Source organism: Pimephales promelas, chromosome 13, assembly GCF_988280905.1.
Source record: "Pimephales promelas chromosome 13, fPimPro1.hap1.1, whole genome shotgun sequence".
NCBI lineage: Eukaryota > Metazoa > Chordata > Actinopteri > Cypriniformes > Leuciscidae > Pimephales > Pimephales promelas.
This window is the reverse complement of record NC_142781.1, coordinates 4,978,234-4,992,651: the sequence shown is the minus strand read 5'-3', so window position 1 is coordinate 4,992,651 and position 14,418 is coordinate 4,978,234. Positions and strand designations below refer to the sequence as shown.

The 14,418-nt window shown below is 45.9% G+C and overlaps 22 non-coding genes across 22 annotated transcripts; all 22 read left to right on the top strand.

Moving 5' to 3' along the window:
- Positions 1–44: 44 nt before the first annotated feature.
- Positions 45–126, top strand: trnas-uga (transfer RNA serine (anticodon UGA)). Its single transcript has one exon. It is a non-coding gene; the product is annotated as a tRNA-Ser (tRNA).
- A 773-nt stretch (positions 127–899) lies between these two features.
- trnas-cga (transfer RNA serine (anticodon CGA)) lies at positions 900–981 on the top strand. The gene has a single exon. It is a non-coding gene; the product is annotated as a tRNA-Ser (tRNA).
- Positions 982–1,446: 465 nt separating this feature from the next.
- Positions 1,447–1,519, top strand: trnak-uuu (transfer RNA lysine (anticodon UUU)). The gene has a single exon. It is a non-coding gene; the product is annotated as a tRNA-Lys (tRNA).
- A 499-nt stretch (positions 1,520–2,018) lies between these two features.
- Positions 2,019–2,100, top strand: trnas-uga (transfer RNA serine (anticodon UGA)). Its single transcript has one exon. It is a non-coding gene; the product is annotated as a tRNA-Ser (tRNA).
- Positions 2,101–2,541: 441 nt separating this feature from the next.
- trnas-uga (transfer RNA serine (anticodon UGA)) lies at positions 2,542–2,623 on the top strand. Its single transcript has one exon. It is a non-coding gene; the product is annotated as a tRNA-Ser (tRNA).
- A 1,722-nt stretch (positions 2,624–4,345) lies between these two features.
- trnas-cga (transfer RNA serine (anticodon CGA)) lies at positions 4,346–4,427 on the top strand. Its single transcript has one exon. It is a non-coding gene; the product is annotated as a tRNA-Ser (tRNA).
- A 465-nt stretch (positions 4,428–4,892) lies between these two features.
- On the top strand, positions 4,893–4,965 carry trnak-uuu (transfer RNA lysine (anticodon UUU)). The gene has a single exon. It is a non-coding gene; the product is annotated as a tRNA-Lys (tRNA).
- Positions 4,966–5,464: 499 nt separating this feature from the next.
- Positions 5,465–5,546, top strand: trnas-uga (transfer RNA serine (anticodon UGA)). Its single transcript has one exon. It is a non-coding gene; the product is annotated as a tRNA-Ser (tRNA).
- Positions 5,547–5,987: 441 nt separating this feature from the next.
- On the top strand, positions 5,988–6,069 carry trnas-uga (transfer RNA serine (anticodon UGA)). The gene has a single exon. It is a non-coding gene; the product is annotated as a tRNA-Ser (tRNA).
- A 649-nt stretch (positions 6,070–6,718) lies between these two features.
- On the top strand, positions 6,719–6,800 carry trnas-uga (transfer RNA serine (anticodon UGA)). The gene has a single exon. It is a non-coding gene; the product is annotated as a tRNA-Ser (tRNA).
- Positions 6,801–7,573: 773 nt separating this feature from the next.
- Positions 7,574–7,655, top strand: trnas-cga (transfer RNA serine (anticodon CGA)). Its single transcript has one exon. It is a non-coding gene; the product is annotated as a tRNA-Ser (tRNA).
- A 465-nt stretch (positions 7,656–8,120) lies between these two features.
- On the top strand, positions 8,121–8,193 carry trnak-uuu (transfer RNA lysine (anticodon UUU)). Its single transcript has one exon. It is a non-coding gene; the product is annotated as a tRNA-Lys (tRNA).
- A 499-nt stretch (positions 8,194–8,692) lies between these two features.
- On the top strand, positions 8,693–8,774 carry trnas-uga (transfer RNA serine (anticodon UGA)). Its single transcript has one exon. It is a non-coding gene; the product is annotated as a tRNA-Ser (tRNA).
- Positions 8,775–9,215: 441 nt separating this feature from the next.
- Positions 9,216–9,297, top strand: trnas-uga (transfer RNA serine (anticodon UGA)). The gene has a single exon. It is a non-coding gene; the product is annotated as a tRNA-Ser (tRNA).
- A 773-nt stretch (positions 9,298–10,070) lies between these two features.
- Positions 10,071–10,152, top strand: trnas-cga (transfer RNA serine (anticodon CGA)). The gene has a single exon. It is a non-coding gene; the product is annotated as a tRNA-Ser (tRNA).
- A 465-nt stretch (positions 10,153–10,617) lies between these two features.
- Positions 10,618–10,690, top strand: trnak-uuu (transfer RNA lysine (anticodon UUU)). The gene has a single exon. It is a non-coding gene; the product is annotated as a tRNA-Lys (tRNA).
- A 499-nt stretch (positions 10,691–11,189) lies between these two features.
- On the top strand, positions 11,190–11,271 carry trnas-uga (transfer RNA serine (anticodon UGA)). The gene has a single exon. It is a non-coding gene; the product is annotated as a tRNA-Ser (tRNA).
- Positions 11,272–11,712: 441 nt separating this feature from the next.
- On the top strand, positions 11,713–11,794 carry trnas-uga (transfer RNA serine (anticodon UGA)). The gene has a single exon. It is a non-coding gene; the product is annotated as a tRNA-Ser (tRNA).
- A 773-nt stretch (positions 11,795–12,567) lies between these two features.
- On the top strand, positions 12,568–12,649 carry trnas-cga (transfer RNA serine (anticodon CGA)). The gene has a single exon. It is a non-coding gene; the product is annotated as a tRNA-Ser (tRNA).
- Positions 12,650–13,114: 465 nt separating this feature from the next.
- On the top strand, positions 13,115–13,187 carry trnak-uuu (transfer RNA lysine (anticodon UUU)). The gene has a single exon. It is a non-coding gene; the product is annotated as a tRNA-Lys (tRNA).
- Positions 13,188–13,686: 499 nt separating this feature from the next.
- On the top strand, positions 13,687–13,768 carry trnas-uga (transfer RNA serine (anticodon UGA)). Its single transcript has one exon. It is a non-coding gene; the product is annotated as a tRNA-Ser (tRNA).
- Positions 13,769–14,209: 441 nt separating this feature from the next.
- Positions 14,210–14,291, top strand: trnas-uga (transfer RNA serine (anticodon UGA)). Its single transcript has one exon. It is a non-coding gene; the product is annotated as a tRNA-Ser (tRNA).
- The last annotated feature ends 127 nt before the right edge of the window (positions 14,292–14,418 follow it).

Here is a 14,418-nt window from a genome sequence, read left to right as displayed (position 1 = left end):
TCTCACATCCAGACAAGAAAATAGCATGTGACCAGACAGCAGGAGTAGTCGTGGCCGAGAGGTTAAGGCGATGGACTTGAAATCCATTGGGGTCTCCCCGCGCAGGTTCGAACCCTGCCGACTACGTGGATGTTTGTCTGTTTGCGCAAGGAACTGTGATATCCAGGAGCTGTATACAACCTGTATTTTTCTATTCATATGCAGCACATAAAACGGGCAACCCACATCCCCTTTCAGACTTGAAGTGAGCACTGTTTCAAAAGGCTCAGATCAACGCAGATTTTGGATATTCTATTCAGGCAATCGGAGCAATGGCTTTGGCATCCCCGATAACTTCAAAGCCTTCACAGCGTGCAGCTCAAGAGTTGGCGCATTCTATTTTGTGGAGAATCTTGCATATTAGTGTTCTAAAAATGTCGGAATTGTTCTCTCTTACATAGTGAAACAGAATCCTAGTCATTATGTACCAATTACTTATTTGTCCAAACCACTTTAGAGTTAGCAACTGGCCATGAAAAAAAAGATCACTCTTTCAATGTCAGTGTTCCTAGCTTTCCAGGAGCAGCCTACTTCTCTTGTCCCTTTACACATTGTGGCCTTACTCATTTACTGCCACAAATTTTAAGCTGACAAAGCAGGAACACTTCATGGAGAAAGTGCTGTTAAATCCCAGAGGTGCTTGCACCTTGTTTGGTACTTTGTGTTGTGCCTGCAGCATCCCCAGTCCAAATCCGGATCACGACACCCTGTTCGTCTAGGTGAAGACATCGTTGAACTCCCTTTTGCCATCACAGTACTTTAGACGAGTGCATCCTCTGCTGCCCGCATTCGCGTTGATGGTTGGCCCCAGTGTCCTCTCACATCCAGACAAGAAAACAGCATGTGACGGAAAGGCAGGAGTAGTCGTGGCCGAGAGGTTAAGGCGATGGACTCGAAATCCATTGGGGTTTCCCTGCGCAGGTTCGAACCCTGCCGACTACGCGGATCCTTGTTACTTTGTCAGTTTGCGAGATGAGTTGTGAAGTCCAGGAGCTGTGTACAATCTGGATGTTTCACATGCAGTCCTTAAAATGGGAAACCCACATCTCTTTTCAAGATTGAAGTGAGGACAGTTTCAAAAGTCTCAGATCAAACATGACTTTGGCCATTCTCTTCAGGCAATCTGATTTTTGAAATGTCGGATTTGTTCTCTCTTGGCATCGTGAAACTCATTATGTACCAATTACTTGTTTGTCCAAACCACTTTAGAGTTAGCAACCGGCCATGAAAAAAAGAACACTCTTTCAATGTCAGTGTTCCTAGCTTGCCAGCAGCAGACAACCTCTCTTGTGCCTATATACATTGTGGTCTTCATCATTTAATGCCACAAATTTTAAGCTGGCAAAGCAGGAACACTTTATGGAGAAAGTGCTGTTAAATCCCTGAGGTGCCTGTGCTTTGGTAAGAGCCCGGATAGCTCAGTCGGTAGAGCATCAGACTTTTAATCTGAGGGTCCAGGGTTCAAGTCCCTGTTCGGGCGAAGCTCTGTCGGTTTGTTGCAGACCTCCCCTAATCATTTGCTGTGCTCTCTTACCAGCGTTTGAGGGACGTGGGCTTCCTCTTCAAGAATATATGTGGCGATGTGTTGCTTCCAAACATTTGGTGTTGTTTTGCCTTCTGTAATGCTTGGTTGCTTTCTCAGAAAACAGTGGTGGGGGACTTCAGAGAAATGAGCTGGAGCTTGCTGTTGACTCTGTACGTTCAGTCACTTCTAAGCGGTTGTGCGCAGGCCTGAGTGAGTGGTTTGCTTTCTCTGTATAGTGTTTACTACTTTTTGTTGTGCCCGCAGCATCCCCAGTCCAAATCCGGATCACGACACTCTTTTTCGCTAAGTGAAGACGTCGTTGAATTCCTTTTTGCCATCACAGTATTTTAGCCGAGTGCATCCTCTGCTGCTCGCGTTCGCATCGATGGTTGGCCCCAGTGTCCTCTGTTGCTCACATCCAGAAAAGAAAACAGCATGTGACACAAAAGTAGGAGTAGTCGTGGCCGAGAGGTTAAGGCGATGGACTTGAAATGCATTGGGGTCTCCCCGCGCAGGTTCGAACCCTGCCGACTACGTAGATCCTCGCCACTTTGCCTGTGTGCGAAAGGAATTGTGATGTCCAAGAGCTGTGTACAACCTGGCTTTTTCTATTCATATGCAGCACTTAAAATTGGCAACCCACATCTCCTTTCAGACTTGAAGTGAGCACCGTTTCAAAAGGCTCAGATCAACGGTGATTTTGGATATTCTATTCAGGCAATCGGAGCAATGTCTTTGGCATCCCAGATAACTTTCTCTGTATAGTGTTTGGTACTTTTTGTTCTGCCCTCAGCATCCCCAGTCAAAATCCGGATCACGACACCATTTTCGTCTAGGTGAAGACGTCGTTGAACTCCTCTTTGCCATCACAGTATTTCAGCCGAGTGCATCCGATGCTGCTCGCATTCACATTGATGGTTGGCCCCTGTGTCCTCTCACATCCAGACAAGAAAATAGCATGTGACCAGACAGCAGGAGTAGTCGTGGCCGAGAGGTTAAGGCGATGGACTTGAAATCCATTGGGGTCTCCCCGCGCAGGTTCGAACCCTGCCGACTACGTGGATGTTTGTCTGTTTGCGCAAGGAACTGTGATATCCAGGAGCTGTATACAACCTGTATTTTTCTATTCATATGCAGCACATAAAACGGGCAACCCACATCCCCTTTCAGACTTGAAGTGAGCACTGTTTCAAAAGGCTCAGATCAACGCAGATTTTGGATATTCTATTCAGGCAATCGGAGCAATGGCTTTGGCATCCCCGATAACTTCAAAGCCTTCACAGCGTGCAGCTCAAGAGTTGGCGCATTCTATTTTGTGGAGAATCTTGCATATTAGTGTTCTAAAAATGTCGGAATTGTTCTCTCTTACATAGTGAAACAGAATCCTAGTCATTATGTACCAATTACTTATTTGTCCAAACCACTTTAGAGTTAGCAACTGGCCATGAAAAAAAAGATCACTCTTTCAATGTCAGTGTTCCTAGCTTTCCAGGAGCAGCCTACTTCTCTTGTCCCTTTACACATTGTGGCCTTACTCATTTACTGCCACAAATTTTAAGCTGACAAAGCAGGAACACTTCATGGAGAAAGTGCTGTTAAATCCCAGAGGTGCTTGCACCTTGTTTGGTACTTTGTGTTGTGCCTGCAGCAGTGGTGGAATGTAACGAAGTACAAATACTTCGTTACTTTACTTAAGTACATTTTTCACGTATCTTTACTTTACTTAAGTACAATAAATAGTGCCTACTTTTTACTTTTACTTCGTTACATTTTGCAGCAATTATTATACTTTCTACTCCACTACATTTCTACAACTTCTGTTACATTTTCGTTACATTTTCTGATCAGTTTTTCCCCTGCCAAAACGTAATCTGACCGTCGAGCCCGTTCTCATCCTAAAGCGCCATATCGGACGCTTATGCAAAAGCGTAAATATCCAACGCACATGGCACCCTTTAACGTGAAATGAGACGCAGATATATTTGGGCAGATGGCGCCCCCTAGTGGTCTAACCCTTACACCAGTGACGTTTGCTTGCCATAGATACAGTATATCAACCCGGCAGTATATCAACAGCACGGCCGGTCACACTAAATGCGTCTCACACGCAGTGTGTTTATCGTGCAACTCGTACGCGAAAATTTGTTTTTACGTGCATAGGAAACACACCGTGTGTAATATATGTTTGGTTTGGTTAGGATTATGGCAAGCCAAGAGGTTCAGAATTACACCATAAAATGAATCGCGTTTACTGCCAAACATATTAACATATAGTAAGGATAAGCATGATATTGCCTAATTGCAAGCTTGTTTCAGAAATGGTGACGTTTTTTTTCCATCATTATTGAACATCATTATAGGAGTAGGCTATTAGGTTATTAAGCATTAGAAAATAGACATTAAGATAATAAATTGTTATGCAAGTACTTTTACTTTTAATACTTAAAGTACATTTAAAATAAAGTACTTTTTACTTTTTACTTAAGTATGGTTGTCATTGTGTTACTTCTACTTTTACTAAAGTAAATATTTATCTGGGTATTTGTACTTTTACTTAAGTACTGAGATTCAGTACTTCCTCCACCACTGGCCTGCAGCATCCCCAGTCCAAATCCGGATCACGACACCCTGTTCGTCTAGGTGAAGACATCGTTGAACTCCCTTTTGCCATCACAGTACTTTAGACGAGTGCATCCTCTGCTGCCCGCATTCGCGTTGATGGTTGGCCCCAGTGTCCTCTCACATCCAGACAAGAAAACAGCATGTGACGGAAAGGCAGGAGTAGTCGTGGCCGAGAGGTTAAGGCGATGGACTCGAAATCCATTGGGGTTTCCCCGCGCAGGTTCGAACCCTGCCGACTACGCGGATCCTTGTTACTTTGTCAGTTTGCGAGATGAGTTGTGAAGTCCAGGAGCTGTGTACAATCTGGATGTTTCACATGCAGTCCTTAAAATGGGAAACCCACATCTCTTTTCAAGATTGAAGTGAGGACAGTTTCAAAAGTCTCAGATCAAACATGACTTTGGCCATTCTCTTCAGGCAATCTGATTTTTGAAATGTCGGATTTGTTCTCTCTTGGCATCGTGAAACTCATTATGTACCAATTACTTGTTTGTCCAAACCACTTTAGAGTTAGCAACCGGCCATGAAAAAAAGAACACTCTTTCAATGTCAGTGTTCCTAGCTTGCCAGCAGCAGACAACCTCTCTTGTGCCTATATACATTGTGGTCTTCATCATTTAATGCCACAAATTTTAAGCTGGCAAAGCAGGAACACTTTATGGAGAAAGTGCTGTTAAATCCCTGAGGTGCCTGTGCTTTGGTAAGAGCCCGGATAGCTCAGTCGGTAGAGCATCAGACTTTTAATCTGAGGGTCCAGGGTTCAAGTCCCTGTTCGGGCGAAGCTCTGTCGGTTTGTTGCAGACCTCCCCTAATCATTTGCTGTGCTCTCTTACCAGCGTTTGAGGGACGTGGGCTTCCTCTTCAAGAATATATGTGGCGATGTGTTGCTTCCAAACATTTGGTGTTGTTTTGCCTTCTGTAATGCTTGGTTGCTTTCTCAGAAAACAGTGGTGGGGGACTTCAGAGAAATGAGCTGGAGCTTGCTGTTGACTCTGTACGTTCAGTCACTTCTAAGCGGTTGTGCGCAGGCCTGAGTGAGTGGTTTGCTTTCTCTGTATAGTGTTTACTACTTTTTGTTGTGCCCGCAGCATCCCCAGTCCAAATCCGGATCACGACACTCTTTTTCGCTAAGTGAAGACGTCGTTGAATTCCTTTTTGCCATCACAGTATTTTAGCCGAGTGCATCCTCTGCTGCTCGCGTTCGCATCGATGGTTGGCCCCAGTGTCCTCTGTTGCTCACATCCAGAAAAGAAAACAGCATGTGACACAAAAGTAGGAGTAGTCGTGGCCGAGAGGTTAAGGCGATGGACTTGAAATGCATTGGGGTCTCCCCGCGCAGGTTCGAACCCTGCCGACTACGTAGATCCTCGCCACTTTGCCTGTGTGCGAAAGGAATTGTGATGTCCAAGAGCTGTGTACAACCTGGCTTTTTCTATTCATATGCAGCACTTAAAATTGGCAACCAACATCTCCTTTCAGACTTGAAGTGAGCACCGTTTCAAAAGGCTCAGATCAACGGTGATTTTGGATATTCTATTCAGGCAATCGGAGCAATGTCTTTGGCATCCCAGATAACTTTCTCTGTATAGTGTTTGGTACTTTTTGTTCTGCCCTCAGCATCCCCAGTCAAAATCCGGATCACGACACCATTTTCGTCTAGGTGAAGACGTCGTTGAACTCCTCTTTGCCATCACAGTATTTCAGCCGAGTGCATCCGATGCTGCTCGCATTCACATTGATGGTTGGCCCCTGTGTCCGCTCACATCCAGACAAGAAAATAGCATGTGACCAGACAGCAGGAGTAGTCGTGGCCGAGAGGTTAAGGCGATGGACTTGAAATCCATTGGGGTCTCCCCGCGCAGGTTCGAACCCTGCCGACTACGTGGATGTTTGTCTGTTTGTGCAAGGAACTGTGATATCCAGGAGCTGTATACAACCTGTATTTTTCTATTCATATGCAGCACATAAAACGGGCAACCCACATCCCCTTTCAGACTTGAAGTGAGCACTGTTTCAAAAGGCTCAGATCAACGCAGATTTTGGATATTCTATTCAGGCAATCGGAGCAATGGCTTTGGCATCCCCGATAACTTCAAAGCCTTCACAGCGTGCAGCTCAAGAGTTGGCGCATTCTATTTTGTGGAGAATCTTGCATATTAGTGTTCTAAAAATGTCGGAATTGTTCTCTCTTACATAGTGAAACAGAATCCTAGTCATTATGTACCAATTACTTATTTGTCCAAACCACTTTAGAGTTAGCAACTGGCCATGAAAAAAAAGATCACTCTTTCAATGTCAGTGTTCCTAGCTTTCCAGGAGCAGCCTACTTCTCTTGTCCCTTTACACCCCATCCCCAGTCAAAATCCGGATCACGACACCATTTTCGTCTAGGTGAAGACGTCGTTGAACTCCTCTTTGCCATCACAGTATTTCAGCCGAGTGCATCCGATGCTGCTCGCATTCACATTGATGGTTGGCCCCTGTGTCCTCTCACATCCAGACAAGAAAATAGCATGTGACCAGACAGCAGGAGTAGTCGTGGCCGAGAGGTTAAGGCGATGGACTTGAAATCCATTGGGGTCTCCCCGCGCAGGTTCGAACCCTGCCGACTACGTGGATGTTTGTCTGTTTGCGCAAGGAACTGTGATATCCAGGAGCTGTATACAACCTGTATTTTTCTATTCATATGCAGCACATAAAACGGGCAACCCACATCCCCTTTCAGACTTGAAGTGAGCACTGTTTCAAAAGGCTCAGATCAACGCAGATTTTGGATATTCTATTCAGGCAATCGGAGCAATGGCTTTGGCATCCCCGATAACTTCAAAGCCTTCACAGCGTGCAGCTCAAGAGTTGGCGCATTCTATTTTGTGGAGAATCTTGCATATTAGTGTTCTAAAAATGTCGGAATTGTTCTCTCTTACATAGTGAAACAGAATCCTAGTCATTATGTACCAATTACTTATTTGTCCAAACCACTTTAGAGTTAGCAACTGGCCATGAAAAAAAAGATCACTCTTTCAATGTCAGTGTTCCTAGCTTTCCAGGAGCAGCCTACTTCTCTTGTCCCTTTACACATTGTGGCCTTACTCATTTACTGCCACAAATTTTAAGCTGACAAAGCAGGAACACTTCATGGAGAAAGTGCTGTTAAATCCCAGAGGTGCTTGCACCTTGTTTGGTACTTTGTGTTGTGCCTGCAGCATCCCCAGTCCAAATCCGGATCACGACACCCTGTTCGTCTAGGTGAAGACATCGTTGAACTCCCTTTTGCCATCACAGTACTTTAGACGAGTGCATCCTCTGCTGCCCGCATTCGCGTTGATGGTTGGCCCCAGTGTCCTCTCACATCCAGACAAGAAAACAGCATGTGACGGAAAGGCAGGAGTAGTCGTGGCCGAGAGGTTAAGGCGATGGACTCGAAATCCATTGGGGTTTCCCCGCGCAGGTTCGAACCCAGCCGACTACGCGGATCCTTGTTACTTTGTCAGTTTGCGAGATGAGTTGTGAAGTCCAGGAGCTGTGTACAATCTGGATGTTTCACATGCAGTCCTTAAAATGGGAAACCCACATCTCTTTTCAAGATTGAAGTGAGGACAGTTTCAAAAGTCTCAGATCAAACATGACTTTGGCCATTCTCTTCAGGCAATCTGATTTTTGAAATGTCGGATTTGTTCTCTCTTGGCATCGTGAAACTCATTATGTACCAATTACTTGTTTGTCCAAACCACTTTAGAGTTAGCAACCGGCCATGAAAAAAAGAACACTCTTTCAATGTCAGTGTTCCTAGCTTGCCAGCAGCAGACAACCTCTCTTGTGCCTATATACATTGTGGTCTTCATCATTTAATGCCACAAATTTTAAGCTGGCAAAGCAGGAACACTTTATGGAGAAAGTGCTGTTAAATCCCTGAGGTGCCTGTGCTTTGGTAAGAGCCCGGATAGCTCAGTCGGTAGAGCATCAGACTTTTAATCTGAGGGTCCAGGGTTCAAGTCCCTGTTCGGGCGAAGCTCTGTCGGTTTGTTGCAGACCTCCCCTAATCATTTGCTGTGCTCTCTTACCAGCGTTTGAGGGACGTGGGCTTCCTCTTCAAGAATATATGTGGCGATGTGTTGCTTCCAAACATTTGGTGTTGTTTTGCCTTCTGTAATGCTTGGTTGCTTTCTCAGAAAACAGTGGTGGGGGACTTCAGAGAAATGAGCTGGAGCTTGCTGTTGACTCTGTACGTTCAGTCACTTCTAAGCGGTTGTGCGCAGGCCTGAGTGAGTGGTTTGCTTTCTCTGTATAGTGTTTACTACTTTTTGTTGTGCCCGCAGCATCCCCAGTCCAAATCCGGATCACGACACTCTTTTTCGCTAAGTGAAGACGTCGTTGAATTCCTTTTTGCCATCACAGTATTTTAGCCGAGTGCATCCTCTGCTGCTCGCGTTCGCATCGATGGTTGGCCCCAGTGTCCTCTGTTGCTCACATCCAGAAAAGAAAACAGCATGTGACACAAAAGTAGGAGTAGTCGTGGCCGAGAGGTTAAGGCGATGGACTTGAAATGCATTGGGGTCTCCCCGCGCAGGTTCGAACCCTGCCGACTACGTAGATCCTCGCCACTTTGCCTGTGTGCGAAAGGAATTGTGATGTCCAAGAGCTGTGTACAACCTGGCTTTTTCTATTCATATGCAGCACTTAAAATTGGCAACCCACATCTCCTTTCAGACTTGAAGTGAGCACCGTTTCAAAAGGCTCAGATCAACGGTGATTTTGGATATTCTATTCAGGCAATCGGAGCAATGTCTTTGGCATCCCAGATAACTTTCTCTGTATAGTGTTTGGTACTTTTTGTTCTGCCCTCAGCATCCCCAGTCAAAATCCGGATCACGACACCATTTTCGTCTAGGTGAAGACGTCGTTGAACTCCTCTTTGCCATCACAGTATTTCAGCCGAGTGCATCCGATGCTGCTCGCATTCACATTGATGGTTGGCCCCTGTGTCCTCTCACATCCAGACAAGAAAATAGCATGTGACCAGACAGCAGGAGTAGTCGTGGCCGAGAGGTTAAGGCGATGGACTTGAAATCCATTGGGGTCTCCCCGCGCAGGTTCGAACCCTGCCGACTACGTGGATGTTTGTCTGTTTGCGCAAGGAACTGTGATATCCAGGAGCTGTATACAACCTGTATTTTTCTATTCATATGCAGCACATAAAACGGGCAACCCACATCCCCTTTCAGACTTGAAGTGAGCACTGTTTCAAAAGGCTCAGATCAACGCAGATTTTGGATATTCTATTCAGGCAATCGGAGCAATGGCTTTGGCATCCCCGATAACTTCAAAGCCTTCACAGCGTGCAGCTCAAGAGTTGGCGCATTCTATTTTGTGGAGAATCTTGCATATTAGTGTTCTAAAAATGTCGGAATTGTTCTCTCTTACATAGTGAAACAGAATCCTAGTCATTATGTACCAATTACTTATTTGTCCAAACCACTTTAGAGTTAGCAACTGGCCATGAAAAAAAAGATCACTCTTTCAATGTCAGTGTTCCTAGCTTTCCAGGAGCAGCCTACTTCTCTTGTCCCTTTACACATTGTGGCCTTACTCATTTACTGCCACAAATTTTAAGCTGACAAAGCAGGAACACTTCATGGAGAAAGTGCTGTTAAATCCCAGAGGTGCTTGCACCTTGTTTGGTACTTTGTGTTGTGCCTGCAGCATCCCCAGTCCAAATCCGGATCACGACACCCTGTTCGTCTAGGTGAAGACATCGTTGAACTCCCTTTTGCCATCACAGTACTTTAGACGAGTGCATCCTCTGCTGCCCGCATTCGCGTTGATGGTTGGCCCCAGTGTCCTCTCACATCCAGACAAGAAAACAGCATGTGACGGAAAGGCAGGAGTAGTCGTGGCCGAGAGGTTAAGGCGATGGACTCGAAATCCATTGGGGTTTCCCCGCGCAGGTTCGAACCCTGCCGACTACGCGGATCCTTGTTACTTTGTCAGTTTGCGAGATGAGTTGTGAAGTCCAGGAGCTGTGTACAATCTGGATGTTTCACATGCAGTCCTTAAAATGGGAAACCCACATCTCTTTTCAAGATTGAAGTGAGGACAGTTTCAAAAGTCTCAGATCAAACATGACTTTGGCCATTCTCTTCAGGCAATCTGATTTTTGAAATGTCGGATTTGTTCTCTCTTGGCATCGTGAAACTCATTATGTACCAATTACTTGTTTGTCCAAACCACTTTAGAGTTAGCAACCGGCCATGAAAAAAAGAACACTCTTTCAATGTCAGTGTTCCTAGCTTGCCAGCAGCAGACAACCTCTCTTGTGCCTATATACATTGTGGTCTTCATCATTTAATGCCACAAATTTTAAGCTGGCAAAGCAGGAACACTTTATGGAGAAAGTGCTGTTAAATCCCTGAGGTGCCTGTGCTTTGGTGAGAGCCCGGATAGCTCAGTCGGTAGAGCATCAGACTTTTAATCTGAGGGTCCAGGGTTCAAGTCCCTGTTCGGGCGAAGCTCTGTCGGTTTGTTGCAGACCTCCCCTAATCATTTGCTGTGCTCTCTTACCAGCGTTTGAGGGACGTGGGCTTCCTCTTCAAGAATATATGTGGCGATGTGTTGCTTCCAAACATTTGGTGTTGTTTTGCCTTCTGTAATGCTTGGTTGCTTTCTCAGAAAACAGTGGTGGGGGACTTCAGAGAAATGAGCTGGAGCTTGCTGTTGACTCTGTACGTTCAGTCACTTCTAAGCGGTTGTGCGCAGGCCTGAGTGAGTGGTTTGCTTTCTCTGTATAGTGTTTACTACTTTTTGTTGTGCCCGCAGCATCCCCAGTCCAAATCCGGATCACGACACTCTTTTTCGCTAAGTGAAGACGTCGTTGAATTCCTTTTTGCCATCACAGTATTTTAGCCGAGTGCATCCTCTGCTGCTCGCGTTCGCATCGATGGTTGGCCCCAGTGTCCTCTGTTGCTCACATCCAGAAAAGAAAACAGCATGTGACACAAAAGTAGGAGTAGTCGTGGCCGAGAGGTTAAGGCGATGGACTTGAAATCCATTGGGGTCTCCCCGCGCAGGTTCGAACCCTGCCGACTACGTAGATCCTCGCCACTTTGCCTGTGTGCGAAAGGAATTGTGATGTCCAAGAGCTGTGTACAACCTGGCTTTTTCTATTCATATGCAGCACTTAAAATTGGCAACCCACATCTCCTTTCAGACTTGAAGTGAGCACCGTTTCAAAAGGCTCAGATCAACGGTGATTTTGGATATTCTATTCAGGCAATCGGAGCAATGTCTTTGGCATCCCAGATAACTTTCTCTGTATAGTGTTTGGTACTTTTTGTTCTGCCCTCAGCATCCCCAGTCAAAATCCGGATCACGACACCATTTTCGTCTAGGTGAAGACGTCGTTGAACTCCTCTTTGCCATCACAGTATTTCAGCCGAGTGCATCCGATGCTGCTCGCATTCACATTGATGGTTGGCCCCTGTGTCCTCTCACATCCAGACAAGAAAATAGCATGTGACCAGACAGCAGGAGTAGTCGTGGCCGAGAGGTTAAGGCGATGGACTTGAAATCCATTGGGGTCTCCCCGCGCAGGTTCGAACCCTGCCGACTACGTGGATGTTTGTCTGTTTGCGCAAGGAACTGTGATATCCAGGAGCTGTATACAACCTGTATTTTTCTATTCATATGCAGCACATAAAACGGGCAACCCACATCCCCTTTCAGACTTGAAGTGAGCACTGTTTCAAAAGGCTCAGATCAACGCAGATTTTGGATATTCTATTCAGGCAATCGGAGCAATGGCTTTGGCATCCCCGATAACTTCAAAGCCTTCACAGCGTGCAGCTCAAGAGTTGGCGCATTCTATTTTGTGGAGAATCTTGCATATTAGTGTTCTAAAAATGTCGGAATTGTTCTCTCTTACATAGTGAAACAGAATCCTAGTCATTATGTACCAATTACTTATTTGTCCAAACCACTTTAGAGTTAGCAACTGGCCATGAAAAAAAAGATCACTCTTTCAATGTCAGTGTTCCTAGCTTTCCAGGAGCAGCCTACTTCTCTTGTCCCTTTACACATTGTGGCCTTACTCATTTACTGCCACAAATTTTAAGCTGACAAAGCAGGAACACTTCATGGAGAAAGTGCTGTTAAATCCCAGAGGTGCTTGCACCTTGTTTGGTACTTTGTGTTGTGCCTGCAGCATCCCCAGTCCAAATCCGGATCACGACACCCTGTTCGTCTAGGTGAAGACATCGTTGAACTCCCTTTTGCCATCACAGTACTTTAGACGAGTGCATCCTCTGCTGCCCGCATTCGCGTTGATGGTTGGCCCCAGTGTCCTCTCACATCCAGACAAGAAAACAGCATGTGACGGAAAGGCGGGAGTAGTCGTGGCCGAGAGGTTAAGGCGATGGACTCGAAATCCATTGGGGTTTCCCCGCGCAGGTTCGAACCCAGCCGACTACGCGGATCCTTGTTACTTTGTCAGTTTGCGAGATGAGTTGTGAAGTCCAGGAGCTGTGTACAATCTGGATGTTTCACATGCAGTCCTTAAAATGGGAAACCCACATCTCTTTTCAAGATTGAAGTGAGGACAGTTTCAAAAGTCTCAGATCAAACATGACTTTGGCCATTCTCTTCAGGCAATCTGATTTTTGAAATGTCGGATTTGTTCTCTCTTGGCATCGTGAAACTCATTATGTACCAATTACTTGTTTGTCCAAACCACTTTAGAGTTAGCAACCGGCCATGAAAAAAAGAACACTCTTTCAATGTCAGTGTTCCTAGCTTGCCAGCAGCAGACAACCTCTCTTGTGCCTATATACATTGTGGTCTTCATCATTTAATGCCACAAATTTTAAGCTGGCAAAGCAGGAACACTTTATGGAGAAAGTGCTGTTAAATCCCTGAGGTGCCTGTGCTTTGGTAAGAGCCCGGATAGCTCAGTCGGTAGAGCATCAGACTTTTAATCTGAGGGTCCAGGGTTCAAGTCCCTGTTCGGGCGAAGCTCTGTCGGTTTGTTGCAGACCTCCCCTAATCATTTGCTGTGCTCTCTTACCAGCGTTTGAGGGACGTGGGCTTCCTCTTCAAGAATATATGTGGCGATGTGTTGCTTCCAAACATTTGGTGTTGTTTTGCCTTCTGTAATGCTTGGTTGCTTTCTCAGAAAACAGTGGTGGGGGACTTCAGAGAAATGAGCTGGAGCTTGCTGTTGACTCTGTACGTTCAGTCACTTCTAAGCGGTTGTGCGCAGGCCTGAGTGAGTGGTTTGCTTTCTCTGTATAGTGTTTACTACTTTTTGTTGTGCCCGCAGCATCCCCAGTCCAAATCCGGATCACGACACTCTTTTTCGCTAAGTGAAGACGTCGTTGAATTCCTTTTTGCCATCACAGTATTTTAGCCGAGTGCATCCTCTGCTGCTCGCGTTCGCATCGATGGTTGGCCCCAGTGTCCTCTGTTGCTCACATCCAGAAAAGAAAACAGCATGTGACACAAAAGTAGGAGTAGTCGTGGCCGAGAGGTTAAGGCGATGGACTTGAAATGCATTGGGGTCTCCCCGCGCAGGTTCGAACCCTGCCGACTACGTAGATCCTCGCCACTTTGCCTGTGTGCGAAAGGAATTGTGATGTCCAAGAGCTGTGTACAACCTGGCTTTTTCTATTCATATGCAGCACTTAAAATTGGCAACCCACATCTCCTTTCAGACTTGAAGTGAGCACCGTTTCAAAAGGCTCAGATCAACGGTGATTTTGGATATTCTATTCAGGCAATCGGAGCAATGTCTTTGGCATCCCAGATAACTTTCTCTGTATAGTGTTTGGTACTTTTTGTTCTGCCCTCAGCATCCCCAGTCAAAATCCGGATCACGACACCATTTTCGTCTAGGTGAAGACGTCGTTGAACTCCTCTTTGCCATCACAGTATTTCAGCCGAGTGCATCCGATGCTGCTCGCATTCACATTGATGGTTGGCCCCTGTGTCCTCTCACATCCAGACAAGAAAATAGCATGTGACCAGACAGCAGGAGTAGTCGTGGCCGAGAGGTTAAGGCGATGGACTTGAAATCCATTGGGGTCTCCCCGCGCAGGTTCGAACCCTGCCGACTACGTGGATGTTTGTCTGTTTGCGCAAGGAACTGTGATATCCAGGAGCTGTATACAACCTGTATTTTTCTATTCATATGCAGCACATAAAACGGGCAACCCACATCCCCTTTCAGACTTGAAGTGAGCACT